Source organism: Myotis daubentonii, chromosome 14 (assembly GCF_963259705.1).
Source record: "Myotis daubentonii chromosome 14, mMyoDau2.1, whole genome shotgun sequence".
Taxonomy (NCBI): domain Eukaryota; kingdom Metazoa; phylum Chordata; class Mammalia; order Chiroptera; family Vespertilionidae; genus Myotis; species Myotis daubentonii.
This window is the reverse complement of record NC_081853.1, coordinates 29,355,929-29,369,822: the sequence shown is the minus strand read 5'-3', so window position 1 is coordinate 29,369,822 and position 13,894 is coordinate 29,355,929. Positions and strand designations below refer to the sequence as shown.

Below are 13,894 nucleotides of genomic sequence, written 5' to 3'. Positions count from 1 at the left end.
CAGTCTCCATGCACAGTAATTAAGAAATAATGAATACTTTTAATTTTATAACTACACAGACCTCTTCTATAGAAACCACTTAATTCAAAATTAGTGGTTAACTCAAAATAACCACTGTAGTGGGCTCCAGTTAGCAGAAAAACTATGCATCTATACATACTATGCATCTCCTTTTATGTGTCTGGGTACTATTAATGGTTGATGTAATGTTAATGCTCAAATTCCTTCTTCATGTGAATGAATATGGGGGAGAAAAAGGCCAAAGTAGTATAATGATTCTCTAGTCATTCTTTTAAGTTAAAGATTAATAACTACAGTTTATTGGTTCATTTATTCAAAAGTAAATGTCTTACTTCTATTCTCAATACTTTAGGATCAAGCTTAGTCACATTTTTCACTATACCACCCAAACAAATTACCTGAGCAAAAAGGAGGAAAAAAAAACATGTTGAGTTTTCTTATTTGAAAACTCTGTAAACATGCCTACACAACCTTTTAGAACATCTAGCTAGGTCATACATGAAGCACATTTGTTAGTTACACATATGTGACAGACCACAAAACCACACAGTCTTTCTAATTGTAAAGCCAAGGCAAAAGGAAAACCTTATTGTATATTCAAAACAAAGGAATACTACATCAAATAACTAATTCATTGTTTAACTCTTACTCATAAAACAGGACTATCATATAAACTTAGTTAAAAGTAGCGAAACTACTACCGCCGAGGGGGGCACGGGCGGATATACAAGTGGATCCTAGAGCAAATGAAGCCTGAAAAAAACACAACACTGGAGGAAAAGCGGCAAAACGAAAGCTGTCCTACGTCAGGCACAGCCTGAGCAGAGTGTTCTCCAGAAAAGAAAATAACGTGGGGATAAACAGAAGGCAGCAAGAAAAAGACCAAATATGAGATGGGTTGACTCCATACAAGAAGCCACAGGCATGAGTCTACAGGAGCTGAGCAAGACTGCTGAGGACGGGACATTGTAGACATCACTCATTCATAGGGTCACCAGAGTAGAGTCTGTCTACTCAATGGTATGTCACACAAATACAGGACCTACACTAAATCAACAGCTCAAGAGTAAACAATTTTAAATGACCCTATTTCAACTATTTAATAGAAATTAATGACTGTGTAACTACATGTAACTTAAAAGTAGCAGTTAGTGACCTGGCTACAAAAACTCAGCATCTCTATTTGGAATACCAGGTCTTCAGTTACAAATTCAAATTACAGTAGGTCCTCCGGTTACGTCAGAGATCCATTCCTATGGCGACGCAACATAATGCGATTTTCGCCATACATCGGAACCCACCTACACAAGCACCTACGCACATGCACATGGAGCACATACACAGCAGTAATGAAGTGAAACAGTAAAAAAAAAAAAATGTAAAAGAAAGATAACAATTCCTGACCTTTATTTGTGGTAAATAAATAATAAAAAACATAAAGCACATATGTCCATACATCGAAATGACGTAACTTTTTTTTTTTTATAAATAAATGGGAGATGGCGACGTAACCACAAAAAGACGTATGTGGAGTCCAACGTAACCGGAGGACTGTCTGTAAACTTAAAATTCAATCTGAAATCTCATTATTTAAATCACAAAAGCTCAATCAGTTATGCTAGTAAAGTGCAAATGTCTCAAAATGGAGCATGACCTCTTGTTGACGGTCACCTCAGATTCCTTCCAGTGGCTCAGCAGATAAGGAATTCATGGAATTCAGGTCTTCAAGGTCTAGTAAGCATTGTGGTTCAACCACCCAGTCAACACCACATTATGTAGGGCAATGCCTGATGGTTATCTAACTCAGTTGACTGCTCCCATCTTTTCGCTACTTCACTTCAGAGACTACCATTACTTCTAAATGGTAAATGGAGATAATAGATAGAAAATAAGTAAATATTATAAACGCAAGAAAAAACTATGGTCAGGAATGTGGGTAAAGTGCAGTTTAAATAAAGCGTCTGAACTACCCAAGGATTTCTTTTAATCCACATAATCCTCCTCCTGAAGGCATGGATAATCAGGATCACATTTCCCTTGAAGGCAAATGTGCTTTTGCTTGGTGGTCTCCCAAGAGGCCAGAGCACCAAAGAATGACAAACAACAGGGTCAGCAATGTGGCAGTCTCTCCTGGCTTTGCACTAGGGCAGCGGTTCTCAACCTGTGGGTCGCGACCACTTTAGAAGTCAAACAACCCTTTCACAGGGTTCCCCTAAGACCATTGGAAAACACATATATAATTACATATTGTTTTTGCGATTAATCACTATGCTTTAATTATGTCCAATTTGTAACAATGAAATTGGGGGTCACCTCAACATGAGGAACTGTATTAAAGGGTCGCGGCATTAGGAAGGTTGAGAACCACTGCACTAGGGGATTCTGAGCTGCAGACCTGGCTCTAGCATCGCCATGTTAGGGGATTGTTCAGATTAACATTTCAGCAAAAAATACTCCCAAAGGGTCAACTAGTAATAACCTCAGGTGATCTGCTTTGATATCCATAGCTTGGTGAAGAGGTGGGGAAAGATATATAAATCCTGAAGCCAGGATTTTTTCAGGGGAAGGATTTGTGAATTTTCTGAGTAAATGATGGAATTTCTAGATTAACTGCTTTAGGCTGGAACCAAGTTAATAGGAGAATAGAAAGCTACATTTGCAATGTACTTTAGCTGTACAGGTAACAACATATCCTCCTCCTCAACTCCTAGGAAAGTTGAATACCTGAAACTCTTAAGTGCTGGAATACAATGGATAGGCTAGCAGAAAGGGACAATGCTAGACAGACCAGGGAGAAAAGCTATAACTTCACAGCGTTATCCTTTGCAAAATTAATCTCCACTTTACCCTGTGGTAGCAGTAAATGGGAATTTTGAGTTTACTAAAGAGACATGAGAGGATATGTGATGATGTCCATTACCATTTTATAAAAGACTTAGCCCCCAAATTTCTTTGTTAGATGGTCCCTATTATAACCTGATATTATGAGATTTGCATCACTTGACAGGTTCCAAAAGGTGTAAGATAAAGACACTGGGGGGTAGGGGAGGCCAGGGGATTGTTGGGGGGGGGGGGGGAAGGAGACATACGTAATACTCTTTGTAATACTTTAAGCAATAAAATAATTAAAAACAAACAAAACAAAAAAACACTTAAGTCCACTGGCCGGCATAGCTCAATGGTTGAGCATTGACCTATGAACCAGGAGGTCATGGTTCAATTCCCAGTCAGGGCACATGCCTGGGTTGCAGGCTCGATCCCTGGTGGGGGTGTGCAGGAGGCAGCCAATCAATAATACTCTCTCATCATTGATGTTTCTATCTCTCTCTTCCTCTCTGAAATGAATAAAAAATAAATTAAAAATAAAATAAAATAAAAAACACCTAAGTCCAAGTGTCAAGAATTAGGGGGAGGTGACTACAAAGGAGTAAAACAAGGGAATTCTTTGGGGTGTTGGAATTGTTCTGAATACGGTTGCAGTAGTTACAAGAATCTATGCATGTGTCAAAATTCATAGGACTACACATGAAAAAGTGAACTTGACTGTACATAAGATTTTTTTAATTCAATGTCACTCCCCTTTTAGAAATGTCTTTTTATTAAAATCTCTTGCCCCAGCCAGCTTGGCTCAGTGGATAGAGCGTTGGCCTAAAGCAGTGGTTCTCAACCTTCCTAATGCCGCGACCCTTTAATACAGTTCATGTTGTGGTGACCCCCAACCATAAAATTATTTTCGTTGCTACTTCATAACTGTAATTTTGCTACTGTTATGAATCGCACTGTAAATATCTGATATGCAAGATGTATTTTCATTGTTACAAATTGAACATAATTAAAGCATAGTGATTAATCACAAAAACAATATGTAATTATATATGTGTTTTCTGAGGGTCTTAGCTGACCCCTGTGAAAGGGTCATTCGACCCTCAAAGAGGTCGCGACCCACAGGTTGAGAACGCTGCTCTAGAGATCAACCAAAGGACTTGTATCCATGTATATGAGCATGACCAATACACACAGACAACGGGGGGTGGGGACATGTGCTGGGGGCGGGATCAGGTGGGGAGAGGTCAATGGGGGGAAAAGGAGATGTATAAAACTTTCAACAATAAAGAATTTAAAAAAGAAGAATATAATGGAGCTGAAAAATTCCTATTGCCCAGTGACATCATAGCTGTCTTATCGTTGTGCACAACTCACTATCATGTGTTTGTGGTGATGCTGGTGTAAACAAATGTACTGCTGTACAAAAGTGTGGCACATACGATTATGTACAATGCATAATACTTGATGATAATGATAATAAACAACTATGTCACTAGTTAAAAAAAAATTATTCCTCTAATCTCGGATTTCCTCCTCCAACATATTTTTCCTATATTTCTACTTTGACAATGGAATTGTACACTTCTAATTTTTTCCATGCCCTTCTTTGTTCATAGTTTTCAGGGCTAGACTCAGTCTCAGGCAGAGGAGAAAAATACTAAGCTATCTGCCTCTTTCTACAACATGACAAAGCTGTCAAGTGAGCAGTAATAGAAACCAAATAGCCCTAGCAGGTTTGGCTCAGTGGATAGAGCATCAGCCCGCGGACTGAAAGGTCCCAGGTTCGATTCCAGTCAAAGACAAGTACCTTGATTGCAGCCTCGATCCAGTGCATGTGGGAGGTAAGCAATCGATGTCTCTCTCTCACATCCATGTTTCTCTCTGTCTCTCTCCTTCCCTTCCACTCTCTCTTAAAATCAATGAAAAAATATCCTCAGGTGAGGATTAGCAAAAAATAAAAAGAAACCAAATAATAGGAATTTATCCCCAAGATAAAGTAAGCTATGAGAACTTCAAATCAAATGGTTCCGAGAACACGTACATATATGTATGCACACACACTCACAAGAGGTGGTGGAAAAGGAGTCTCGGATTTTTTTTTAAATAGTGTAATTGAAACAAAGACATTGGCTCTTTGTAAAAATTCTAACTGCTACCCTACAGGATTTGTTATGCAATTATCAGATCAAACTACCACATTCTAGAACCAACCCCCTCCCGTCAAGACCAAAATTCATTCAATGCCTCAAAATAACAAAACAGGCTGGAAAACTTGTTTGGTTCCCTATTTGCAAAAATACTAATGACCCAGCACACAATGAACAAAATTCACATTTGTTTTGTTATCAGTGGCTTAAGGTCTAAATGCTTAGCCTTTTCAGGAAGTACAGCATGTTAACGAAGACTGCAGGAATAAGGATGTCTAGCAGAGTAACTCTAGGCCTTCTGATTTCTTCCTCATTTGCACAAATCTGGGACCAAAAAAGTGTAAAGTGTGCTCAGTACATGTTATACTTGGAATCAGAATATTTCATTTCATAACTGATTTCATTCACACGGTCATTCATCAATGTTAGTTAAATGTTCCAATCACTGTTCTAGTTACTGAAAATAGCCCAGGAAGACAGAGGTCCCTGCCATCAGATAACTTATAGCAGTTAGATGGAGGAAAAGACCATAAACAAAGAAAAAAAAATAAGATAATTAACTGATAGCGTACGTAAAGAGTTGGATTTATTTCTTAGTGTAACAAGGAGCTACTAGAACAAGAAAGTAAGTAAAGATCATGCTGATTGCTGTCTGAATATGGACTATAGGAGAGTAAGACGAGAGGCAGAGACCAGTTAGAAAGCTACTACCCAGTAAGAATTGGGATGGTGGCTATAAAAACAAACTAAACTAAAAATATTTAGCACATACTTTGGAGATAAAATTTACAGATTTTGCTGGTCATTTGTATGGTAGGCAAGGAGTGAGGCAAAAGAATGAATTAAGAATGGACACCAGATTTCTCACTTAAGTAGGATGGGGGGCGGGGGGTGCTCTTATGAAATGGAGACTGCTGGGAAAGAAATAAGTTGAGGGATGGAAATCAAGAATTCTACTTTGAACATGTTAGTTTAAGATGCCTACAGACAAAATTGGTAAAGATAGCATGTAGGCAAGTAGAAGAAATCTGAAGTTCAGGGCCTAAGATAAAAATCTTAGAGTCAACAATACATTGAGAGTATTTAAACCATAGGGCATGTTTGATCATCCAGAAAGAGTATAAATAGAAAAAAGTAGAGGGGCAAGCTTGAAAACCCTGAGGCATTAGAATGTTTGAATTCAAGAAGAGAAGATAAAGTCAACAAAAGAGAGAGAGAGAAAGAGTAAAGAGAAGGGCAAATATAATAAATATCCTGAATAGCCTTTATATGTAGAATACGATTCTCTAGTCCTCCACCATCCTCCCAATCTGCCCGTCACACACACACTCAAATTCCGTTAATTATAAAAATATATAAATAAATTGAGGTCCAGAAAAACTAAGTGACATCCCCAAATCCCCAGATATTTGGGACCCATGTCCAGGCCTAGAACCAAGATGTGACTTCTGACCCCTAGCCTTTGCACAATAGCTAACAGTACTTCTACTGTTGGGTTCACTGGTCTAAAATTAGACAACAGGGAAGATCATAATTTAGGAAGAACACAATTAGACTACAAGGAAGAACATAATTTAAATTATAAAGCTCATTTTTAATTATTTTCTATGTATTTTGTTCACATTTCACAAAGCAACTTGGATCCAAAGTCTTTATGAATGAGTCGCTAGGAAAAGCAGGAAATATAGACAAGAGGTGCAAATCGGCAATAAACCCAACTCAATTTTCTCCACTTCTAAAAAAACAACCCGAAGGTAAAGACCCTCATCAGAGTGTGAAACAGGGATGTAAAACAAAAGTTCTGTTTTTAGTCATTTTTGCTTTAGTGACTACAAAGCCCAGTTTTAAAGCTTAAGAGTTTTACTTACTTGCACACTTGCCTCCTGAAACTAGGTGAAGATCTGTAACCTGAACACCCCCTCCTATGCTACATTATCATGACTTACAGTACACAGTTCTGCTTTTTACCATAAAAATCTTAGAGCATCGCATAAAAACCCCCAAATGATTAATGAACTGCTGAGAATTCTGACTCGCTGGAGATGATTTACTTAGGAATCATCTTTCCAAACATTCATTCAGCGCTTCAAAATAAGTACTCATCTAATTTAATTATGATGACTTCACCGGGACGGTAACACTGCCCACGACGATGTTTACAAAAGCACTTGTCACTCCCTTCGGATGTAGCAATGCAGGAAGAAAAGAAAAAAAATAGTCTGTTTCCATATTCCTCGTGTGTTTATACTCTGTAACAAGTGACAGAGTTTAAGTGTCACTTAAGATTATTTACACAGCAAAGCACTTCAAGTTTGTGTGTCCCGCCATCTTCCATCCTTAAGCGAATCCTAAACTCGCTGGGCTTTTATTTCAGCAACGATTCCCCACTCGGTACAGGAGACGGGTATTCCAAGGCAACCGAAGCAAAAGACGACAGGGTTCTAGGGCGAGGCCAGCGGATTCCAATGCCGCTCCAACATCAAACAATCCCGCGGAGGTTCCTGCAACACTCGAGCGCTTCCGAAATAAGGAGCCCTCCCAGCGCACCCGCGCGGCCAGGCATCAGCAACAGCTGACCCGATGCTGCACCAGGGGTGCGCCGAACAGCCGACCCTTTACCGATCACCTGCTGTTCGGCCTCGCACATCTTTCCAGTCTGTCCTCACCACAAAGCTGTGAAGTTACGCATTATTATTATTCCCATGAACAAAGCTGGACACTTGGACCGAAGGCCCCAGGGCTGATCGGTTGGCGGCACGAGGATTGGAAAACACCACCATACACACCCCAACGGTCCAGGATCTCTGCCTCTTAAAAGACACTTCTGTGCAAAAAGGCACCCGCGAGTCGGGAGACTCCGGAGCTGGCCGCGTAGACGCGGGGGGCAAAGACACCCGCTCCACTGAGGCTCCCGTCCGGAACGCGACCCGCTGCGCCCGCGGCCCGGGGCGCCCAGCGGCGTCTCCACCGCGGGAGGCCGGGCAGCGCCGCTCACCTTGGAGAAGCCGGGAGGGCCGCAGTCGAGCGAGGCGCCGCCGCGGGCCGGCGGGCGGGAGTCCTCCGAGCCGGGAGGAACCGCGGCGCGGGCAACCCAGGCGCCGGCACCACAGGCTGCGGCCAGCAAGAGCGCGCCGCCGGCCCGCTCGGGGGAACCTCGCGGCGGCCGCCCGCCGCGCCGCCCAGCAGCCGCGCCGCATATCCGGGTCGCGCTCTACGACACTCACCTGCCTGGCGCTCCGCCGCCGCCAACGCCGCCGCCGCGGGCTCCAAGCTGGGGTGTGCGGTCAGCAGCCCAGACCACCGCGACCGTCCAGCTGCGGCGCTCCCATCCCGCCTCTCTCCGTCACCTCCCGCCGGCCCCGCGCGGCGTTACACCGTCCCGCCGCCCACTGCCATGGCCCGCCCCGTTCCTCCTCCGCCGCCGCAGCCACAGCCACTGCCGCCGCCGCCGCCGCCGCACCGACCGACGGAGCACGCGCGCGCCGCCGCCGTGGTCGCGCCCGCGCGTGCGCGCGCGCGTGACGACTCCGCCCCGCACGCCGCTCGGGCCAATCCCAGACCCCGCAGCGGCCGCCGCAGACCTACGGGACGGACGGGGCGGGGCGGGGCGGGGAGAAGGGAGGCTGCTGCCCAGTCCTCTCGGCAGCCCGCCCGTCCGGCTGCAGCGCGGGGCTTCTGCTCCAATTTGCTGCAGCCTGAGCACCGCAGGATGGGGCGTCCCCGGCCGGCAGCCTTCAGGAGACACCCGCCACCTGCCCCCCGAGGCCCCTCTGTTCCTGGGTCTCCCTTCGCAGTTGCTGGCCGTCCCTTCGCCGTTCTCTCCCGAATTCCGTTCTGCGATTTTGAACAGACGCCTCGGTTCTGGAGCGCTGGCCGCGCTTTGCTTTCACCCCTTCCCCTCGGTTTGTCGCTCTGGTTCTGGGGATGGGAACCCTTGGTCAGCTGCCCCACGGCCGGGCCTTCACTCCCTGCACTTTTATGTTAATGATCATAAAAGAAAAAGTTTAGCCTTTCAAGCCCAAGATTCTTTTCCTGTATGTTCATTGTGGCGATAACAACAGCTCACATTTGCTGCAGAGCCTTATGGTTTACCCGGCCCTTTCTCATCCCTTATCTCCTGTTATCTTTGAAATTTCATGGTCCTCTTTCTTTGTGGCACACTCGAATTTCACTTACTGAAAACCAAAAATTTAACTTATTGTAAAGCTAGTGTTTGTAAAGTTATTGTAACGTACTCCTATAATAGCTCAGGCAAATAGTTTAGTCTGGGATAGAATCTAGATAGAACCTAATATAAAGCAAAGGTGGCTTGATAAATAATCTTGGTTTAATTGACTCTGTTCCTAATAAATCAAAAATAGAACGATGCCATATTCAAAAATAAATTCCAGAAGAATTAAACATATAAAATATACAAATTAAAAACTTAGAGGAATATTTTTAAAGAATAGTAATATCACTAGTGAGGGGGGACTTTAAACAAGACAGGAAGCCCAGACTCATTAAAGAAAAAATAAAAACATTTGTCTCTATAAATATTTTTAAAGTTTTGAATGACATCACAATGACAAGACACGTTTAAAAAAAAAAGAAAAAAACAATAGACGGAATAGAAATACACAAAACATATGGCAAGCACATTGTATCTCTAACATAAAAGAGTTTCTATAAATGGATTTTTAAAAAAGCTGAATAGCTCAATGTTTTAAAAATACGGACAAAGTATATAAGCAGGCAATCAATAGAAGATTAAATCCAAATTTGAAAGATGCTTATTTCACTAATAGTCATGGAAAAGAAAATTAAGACATATAGTCCAGGTTTCTCTCATTATATTGTCAAACATTAACAAAAGCAATCACGATACATGGAAATAAGCCCTGGGACATAGCTGATGGAAATGTAAATTGACACAAAGTCTGGGAATATCTATTAAAATTTAAAATACACATACCTACTCATTGACAAAGAAGAAATAAAATAAAATAAAATAAAATAAATTAACTCTGCCCTGTAGCAAAACTACAGAAATTACCAGTTGTAAGGATATACATAACGATGCCACAGTGGATTGAATGTTGGTCCTCTAAATAAAGATATGTGCACCTGGCGCCTGTGAGCATATAGACTTATTTGGAAATATCTTTACAGATGTAATTCAGTTAAGGATCTTGAAATGAAATCATCCTAGATTTAGGGTGGGTCATAAGAGAAAGGTGTCCATATAAGAGAAAGACAAAGATTTAAGATACAGAGACGCAGAGACGAAGATGGGAAGAATGAGGCAGAGATGGGAGTTGTGCGTCTACAAGCCAAGAATGTCAAGGATTGCTGGCAGCTGCCAGAAGGTAGGAGAGGGGCATAGAAGAGATTCTCCCTCAGAGCCTCTAGAAGGAATGACACCTTGATTTCAGGCCTCTGGACTCCAGAACTGTAAGAGAATAAATTTCTGCTGTTTTAAGCCACCCAATTTGTGGTGATTTATTAAAGTAGCCAAAGGAAACGAATACAGATGCTTATTGTATTACTTGTAGTGCAAAACAAGCACAAACAAACTTGGAACAACCTGATTGTCCATAGGTAATGCAATCCATGAATCAATTGTACTGCCTCTGTACCATGGAGTATTATGCAATGATGAAAATGAGTTAGACCCAGCGGGATGTCCATAATATATCGCTAGAGTGTAAAATGCACTTTTTAGAGTGATAAAGAGTGGTACGATCCTGTTAGTATATTGCTGACCATTTTTATATATATTCATATGAACATAAAGAAAGGTGTGGAAGAATTTACAATAGGCTGATCACACTGGATTCATCAGCGTGTGAAAGAGGAGGATGTGCGTGGGAGGGAGTTCTTTTTCTTTATAGATCTTTGAATTATCTTAATTGTTATAACCAGTATATGTATTATCTTATTATTTTAATCTAATAAATGTAGTTTTAAAGGGGAAAAATTTCGTGACTAATTCTTTTAAAATATATTTTTATTGATTTCAGAGAGGAAGGGAGAGAGAGAGCAAGAGATAGAAACACCAATGATGAGAGAGAATCATTGATTGGCTGCCTCCTGCATGCTCCCCCACTGGGGATAGAGCCCAAAACCCAGGCACATGCCCTGACCGGAAATGGAACTGTGACCTCCTGGTTCATAGGTTGACACTCAACCACTGAGCCACACCTTCCAGGCTGTGACTAATTTTGTTGTTTTTGCTGTTAATCCTCACCCAAGGTTATTTTTTCCATTAATTTTTAGAGAGAGAGGAAGGGAGGGGGAGAGACAGAGAGAGAGAAACATCAATGTGAGAGAGACACATGGATTGGTTGCCTCCCACACTGGCCCCAACCAGGGATGGGGATCAAGACTGCAACCATGGTACGTGCCCTTGCCTGAATGGAACCCATAACCCTTTGGTCTGCAGGCCAATGATCTAACCACTGAACCCATTGACCAGGGCTTTCTTCAATTTTAGAAGATTCATTTGTTCCCCTTGCTCCCCCCCCCCCCCCCCCCGCACTTCCCACCACTGAGTTCTGAGCTATACTTACAATATATACTCTTTTGGCATTTCCCCCCCTCTTTCCAAATACTTCTGAGTATTTCCTAGAATTTCTTAAATGTTTTTTTTTTTTTAGAATTTGAGTGCTTTCATTTCCTTGTATAAGTAATATGTTCACGTGGTTTGAAATCCAAAATGTACAACCAAATATCCAGTAAAAGTCTCTTTCACAGACAGCTAAGAAGTTCTCCTTATAGACAACCAATGTTGTCATTTTCTTGAGTATCCTTCTAGAAGTACTGTGTGCATATATAAGCAAACACAGATATATATATTTCCCCATTTTTAAAAATATATTTTATTGATTTTTTACAGAGAGGAAGGGAGAAGGATAGAGAGAGAGAAACATCGATCAGCTGCCTCCTGCACACCTCCCACTGGGGATGTGCCCACAACCAAGGTACATGCCCTTGACCGGAATCGAATGTGGGACCTTTCAGTCTGCAGGCCGACGCTCTATCCACTGAGCCAAACCGGTTAGGGCTCCCCATTTTTAAATTAAACATTTTTTATTGATTTGAGAGAGAGAGAAATATTGATTTGTTTTCCACTTATTTATGCATTCATTGGTTGATGCTTGTATATGCTGTCACTGGGGTTTGAACCCGCAACCTTGGCATATCAGGACGATGCTCTAACCAACTGAGCTACCCAGCTAGGGCATAGTTTCCCATTTTTTTACACAAATGGCAGTGCTTAATTTATACTTTTTTTTCTATTTTTAAAATATGTTTTTATCGATTTCAGAGAGAAAGGGATAGAGACAGAGAGAAACATCAATGATGAAAATCATTGATCAGCTGTCTCCTGCACGCCCCACACTGGGGATTGAGCCTGCAACCTAAGCATGTGCCCTGACTGAGAATCAAACCATGACCTCCTGGTTTATAGGTCAACACTCAACCACTGAGCCACGCCAGCCGGTCTACACTTGTTTTTTTTCATATAATATATATCAGGTTGTTTTATATCAGTGCATATAGGTTTCCTGTATTATTTTTAAGTTTTTATTGGTGTATAGAATATATACAAAAAAAACTGCACTTCATAATTTTTCACATATCAAACACACTTGTGTAACCAGTTCCTAAATCAATAAAGAGAGCATAATGAACATCTCCGAACCCAGTCACTGCCCTGCCTCCAGGGGTAACCACTATCCCAGCTTCTAACTTCCTGTTTTTAAACTTCAATCAAATAGATTCATGCAGTGTGTGCTCTTTTTGTGTTTGGTTTCATTTGCTCTACATTTCCTCCACATTATTTGAAGAGTCATACACTACTGCAGTAACAGGGCTTTGTTCATTCTTTGCTATATAGTACTTCATTATATCTGCCTTCTATCTTATGGCGATGTAATATTTCACTGGAAAGATATTCTATAACTTATTTATCTGGTCCCTTATTGATGGATATTTAGAATGTTTCCAATCTCTTGATATACAAACCTGCAACGAACAACCTTGAATTTATATCATTCGGCACATATACCAGTATAACTACAGAATAAATTCCTGGAATTAGAATTACTGGGTCAACAGGTATAGGTATATGTAATTTTTAAGGATATTACCAAATTACCCTCCATACAGGATGGACCCTTTATACTCCTGCCAGCAGAGTATTTGAGAGCTTTCTTTCTTGGAATTTTAGAGCGTGGAGCTTGGAGACTTAAAGATCACATTGTACAGCCCACTCATCTTACACAGAGAAAAATTAAAGCCCTGAAGAGTGAAAAGTCTTGTACAAAGCCAGAGAGCAAGTTAGTTGCCATTCCCAGGTCCTGAAGGAGGAGGCCTGGATGCTGGTCTCCAGTATCAGAGAGAGCCAACAAAGCCTCACACATCCTGTCCTGCCCACAGCTACTGGCATGCTGCCCTGCTCTCCCCTCCTCTCCCAACGGTCTTCAAAGACCAGCACAAAAAGGCCACACACATCAGGGCCACCAAACATGGGAGGAAGAAAACAGAAAGGGAAAGGGAGGTGGAGGGCAGAGGAGAAGGGAAAAGGGCGAGCCGCAGACACTTGCTGACAAATAAACTCTGCAATAGAAAAGAAAACTTGGAGGAAAATGAAAACTTGGGTTAACAGATAAAGGAGGAGAGTGATATTGGAGAGAGAAGGAAAGGGAAACGCATGGATTTCTGTCTTTTCTCCCGATAAGAAAAACATTTTCACAAATGCCTGATGATCAGTAATATCGAATATAAAAAGCCTGCTTTAAGCAGGATATCTGGAGTAACATTATCTGGTCTCCTCACACTTGTTTTCTTTTATCTATTGCCTCCCCAGGACTGAGATTTATTCCTAACATATAGTAGATGCTTATGAAGTATTT

The 13,894-nt window shown here is 41.8% G+C and overlaps 1 protein-coding gene across 4 annotated transcripts in view; it reads right to left on the bottom strand.

Annotated features, from left to right (window-relative positions):
- PIK3CB (phosphatidylinositol-4,5-bisphosphate 3-kinase catalytic subunit beta) overlaps positions 1-8,358 on the bottom strand; it is a 144,686-nt gene extending 136,328 nt beyond the window's left edge. For all 4 annotated transcript variants that reach the window (XM_059663805.1, XM_059663808.1, XM_059663806.1 and 1 more), the window contains exon 1: positions 8,219-8,358. The gene's annotated coding sequence lies outside the window, so the exon portion shown is untranslated. The remainder of the gene's footprint in view (positions 1-8,218) is intronic.
- Between the last annotated feature and the right edge of the window lie 5,536 nt (positions 8,359-13,894).